Below are 4,746 nucleotides of genomic sequence, written 5' to 3' on the forward strand. Positions count from 1 at the left end.
GTGTCAGTGAATTTGTGTATCACATTTATGTTGTCTAGCCCCAACAAGTAAGATACGGAGTAGTCATGTTATTATTTTGAGTTTACCATCTACACAGCTCCTAACAACTAAAGAGAAACAGTATATAGTCCCTCCTTCCATCTATATAGGGCCTAATGCATTTTTCAAAACCGTCTTTGACTGTCGATAAGATCAATAGTACATGAGATGTATAATGTGAAAATTGTATCACTAGAAGCTCCTTTCACATGCGAATTTGACGGTATGCTTTGTGTAACTTGCATGTCATATACTATTTCTCTAACATTTGGTCAAAGTTAGTCTCGAAAAACGCATTAGGCCCTATATAGATGAAAGGAGGGGGTAACAAAGAACTCAACATACTCCGTCCATTCGGTGAAGTGTACGTTTGACTTTAAAATTTGTCCACAAAAGAATGTATTTCTATCTTTCCAATGCACTTTAAAGTAGAAAAAAATACATTTCTCTTATCACATGGTAATCAAGACCAATAACATTCTACACATGGTCTCCTTAATTTCTACATGCACTTAGCCTGGTCATAGTGGTAGTAACTTAGGTAGGAGTAGTAACATAGCACACCCTAAGATAAGTTTGCTTATTTGGCATGAGTTAAAGAGGAGAGAGGTGTTTGGAGTAACCTAATATGTTACAATCACATAACACTTCCTAAAACAAAATGGGTCTACAAGCTAATTAACACAACCACCTATGACATACTCCCTCCGGTCCTTTTTAGTTTGCGTTTAATTTTTTCCCGTTTTTCCCGCAATGCTCTGCGCGTAAGGCTTTTTCACCGCTTCTTTCCAACTTTGCCCCTCCACTTCTTCGGCTGCTGTGCTCCGTCGTCCCACCGCATCTCCTCGTCTCTCTATTCCATTTGTTGCGAGGGAGAGAGAAGACCGCTGTGCTCGTGAAGAGAACAACCGTGGGGAAGATGGAACGAGAGCTCCTCCTCATGTACGGAGGCGTGCTCGTGGCCAGTGGCGACCTCATAGTGGACGGCGTGCATGCAGACGACGGCGAGCTCGTGGACCACGGCGTCCTCGCGGATGACGACATGCTCACGGCTGGTGGCGTCCTCTCGGCGGTCGGCGTGCACGCCGAGGATGACATGCTCGTGGCCGGTGGCATCCTCACAGCGGACGGCGACCTTGCGGACCATGGCGTGCTCGCGTCTGATGGTGTCCTCTTGGCGGTGCGTGCACACCAAGGACGACATGCTCGCGGCTGGTGGCATCCTCACAACGGACAGTGTGCACGCAGAGCACAACGTCCCCGCAGATGACGGTGTGCTCATGGCCGGTGGTGTCCTCTCGCCGGTCTGCACGCACGCCGAGGACATCAAGCTCGTAGAGGACAGCGTGCTCGTGGTAGGCGGCCAAGGGGAGAAAGAAAGGCGACGGCGTCGTCCAGGTGTACGCGAGGTCTGGCGCTCGCGTTGGACAGCCATGCACTCGCGGAGGACGGTGATTCATGCATGCTCGTGGCGAGCAAGAGAAGTGTGGTGAGACAGAGGATAAGTGTGCAGGTTGGTCTGTTCATGAGGATAAGTGGGTTTGTCAGTTTCGGAGGGAATCCCAAATCTGTGGCGATAAGTTAAATTTCCGCAGCCAATTTTTGAAGCTACTCCATGGCGCCCTGTTTCGGTTTAGGAGGGAAGTGAAATTTTGCTAGCATGAACAAAAATTCGCATGCAGCGCAGCTGGAGAAAGAGAGAGACATCGGCATGCAACGCTGGGAACGAGGCGAGAAGGGAGGAGAGCCAATCAGGTTGCATACACATTTATTACCATCAGCTGATTCCATCGATGCTGCGCAGGGCCACAGGGGCAATCTCGTCCAGAAAACAGCCAGCGGCCCATGGTATGCGTGATCTAAATTACTCTTCATTATGACTAGCCTTAACTCATTGGGATTAGGTAATTAAAGAGAAGAAAGATGATGACTTGCATCTTCTCAATGCATTTTTTACTCCACTCCATAATATCCTCTAAAGAAATTATATGTACATTTTTTACCGAATGGAGAGAGTAGTTTTCAATGATACTATTTTTTGTGATATGTATTAACATTTTGTTAATTAAATCTATGATCAAAATTTGGCATAAAATATTAAGTGGACCAGTAAATCAAGACGGAGGTAGTACTTCTTTATGTTATTGCTTTCATTTTCTAGAAGATTCCCTAAAGTTAATCCCCCAATCAACTCTGCCCCAAGTGGAAGCCTATCTTTTCTTCATTCTTTTCTCTTTCATGTGGCCAACGACGATTTCTCATCACTAGATGATGTACATGATCTAGCTAGTGTCTAGGAATGATGATCCGTGAAAGTAATTTGATAAAGGCTCGCCCAGCGCGATGTAAGCATGTGAAGAAGAAGTTGAGAAAATAGACGAAATTAGCGCTCCAGGGGATATGGTTTGGGCACTTCTTCTACTGAATGGGTTCTTTCCATCTTTCTTCTCTCAGTGGCATGGCCACATGGTGTAAGACTTAACAAATCATTGAAATCGGCGCCGGCAGACATGTTTATGTGTGTATAAAAATTGTTCCTCCTTGTCTCAAATTTTTTTTGTTCCTCCGCTAATGCTAATGCTCTGCTGGTGGCCCGGTGACGACTGGAAGGAGCGCCGCCGGGCAGGGGACTCTTGGGATAAGCGCCAGCGGGGCCAGAGATGATGGGAAGATGAAAACTGAAGAAAAAAAAAGTCCACCGGAATCTTGCCGGAGACGGTGGGGCAGGGAGTCGGGGCTGCGGGGAAGAACCACGGACGGCGGGGGTGGCCGACGGGTGTGGCCACCACCGGAGGCACACCGAATCTGCAAGAACCGGTGCGAAACCATGCCGGGCGCCCCTCGACACGCACTCTCTCTCAGCGCCGCCTCTCCACCCACACGCACCAACAGAGCAAACAGACCAAATCGGAGAAAGAATGTTCTTGAAATACGGGGATCAAAGAAGAGGCGAACGAAATAATAAAACAGAGTAACAGATCGAGCAGAAAAATGAGCGGAAGAGAGTCGGCAACCGCGGCGCAAACCCAAAACGCGGATTCGATCGAGTCCAAAGGGGGATCAGAAGAAGAACTAGCTGCTTACTCCGCCATGGAGGATTGCTCGGCCATCGTCGGTACGAGCGAATCCGGCCAGTGAGTTCTGAGAATGGGGGGCGCTGGATTCGATTGGGTTGGCGGAAATGCCATGCAAGGAGCCAGCCAGGGACGGAAGCTACACCGTGCGAGAGGAAGCTGCTGCCTCTATACTGCTGTAGCCTGTAGTAGGAGTATTATTCTTGGTGGGTCCCGCTGTTGAACCAGCCCAAACCAAAAATAAGCTCTGGCAGATGCTATGATTACCTATGACTTTGGCTGGAGAAGTAAGTTGGACTAGTCACAATGGGAGTAACTTAACTAGTAACATCACACATTTCAATACAAGATTGCTTATGTGGCAGCTAATTAATGAGGAGAGAGGGGTTTGTGGTAACTTAGCTAGTTACTGTAACATCACACATTTCAAGGCATAATGAGTCTATAGCCTAATAAATGAACTCTTTCATGATACCACTCATATGTTACTACCCACTATGGAGGTAGTAACATAGACTAGTAACATCGGCAAGTTACTACTTTATGTTACTCCCCACTATGAGCAGTCTTATTACGTGATTGATTGATGGGACCGATGCTTCTCCCGTTCTCAAACGCGCCCTCGCACGCTAAACCGAGCCTGCCAGGGAAGAAGCGGACGAGACTGCGCCCTCTGACCGTATCTTCTTACTCCCGCGGCAGGATTAGGATATCTACGAAGGCTGACCTCTGAATTAGGCACTGTATCCGTCACACACTGATGAGGATCAGTCCCCAGACAATGCGGGAAGCCGTTTAAAGCTAGCTGTAAATATCTAGTCATGTTGAACAAAAATTTAAATAAACTGAACGATATTCATTAAAACTTAGATTTTTCTACATAAAACCATGTGATTTTCATTTAAACCAAAGCCCATTTCATTATAAATTTGACATGTTTTAAATAGACCTCATTCTAATCTAGGACGCCCGTTTATAATGATACGTCTCCAACGTATTAATAATTTATGAAGTGTTCATGCTATTATATTATCTATCTTGGATGTTTTATATGCATTTATATGTTATTTTATATAATTTTTGGGACTAACCTATTAACCTAGAGCCCAGTGCCAGTTTCTGTTTTTTTCCTTATTTTTGAGTTTCACACGCAAGGAATATCAAACGGAGTACAAATGACCTGAAAATTTATGGTGATTTTTATGGACCAAAAGAAGCCCCTAAAGCAAAAGACTTGGGCCAGAAGAGCCACGAGGCCTCCACAAGGTCGGGGGGCGTGCCCTACCCCCCGGGAGGGTGCTCCGACCTTGTGGGCGCCTCGTGGCCCCCCTTGACGTGAAACCAACACCAAAAATTCCTATAAATACAAAAAACCTCGAAAAGAAACCTAGATCGGGAGTTCCGCCGCCGTAAGCCTCCGTAGCCACGAAAAAACAATCTAGGCCCTCTCTGGCACCCTGTCGGAGGGGGCCAACATCACCGGAGGCCATGGAGGAGGAAGCCGGAGGGGTCACCATCGTCATGGAGGCCAAGGAGCAGAGGGAGAACCTTTCCCCATCTAAGGGGGAGGCCATGGAGGAGGAAGCACAAAGGGGAGAACCGCTCCCCCTCTCTCTTGCTGGTGCTGGAGTGC

The 4,746-nt window shown here is 47.2% G+C and overlaps 1 pseudogene; it reads left to right on the forward strand.

The window, feature by feature from the left end:
* The first annotated feature begins 207 nt into the window (after positions 1–207).
* Positions 208–1,577, forward strand: LOC123055822 (uncharacterized; annotated as a pseudogene).
* Positions 1,578–4,746: the final 3,169 nt, after the last annotated feature.

Source organism: Triticum aestivum, chromosome 2D, assembly GCF_018294505.1.
Source record: "Triticum aestivum cultivar Chinese Spring chromosome 2D, IWGSC CS RefSeq v2.1, whole genome shotgun sequence".
Taxonomy (NCBI): Eukaryota; Viridiplantae; Streptophyta; class Magnoliopsida; order Poales; family Poaceae; genus Triticum; species Triticum aestivum.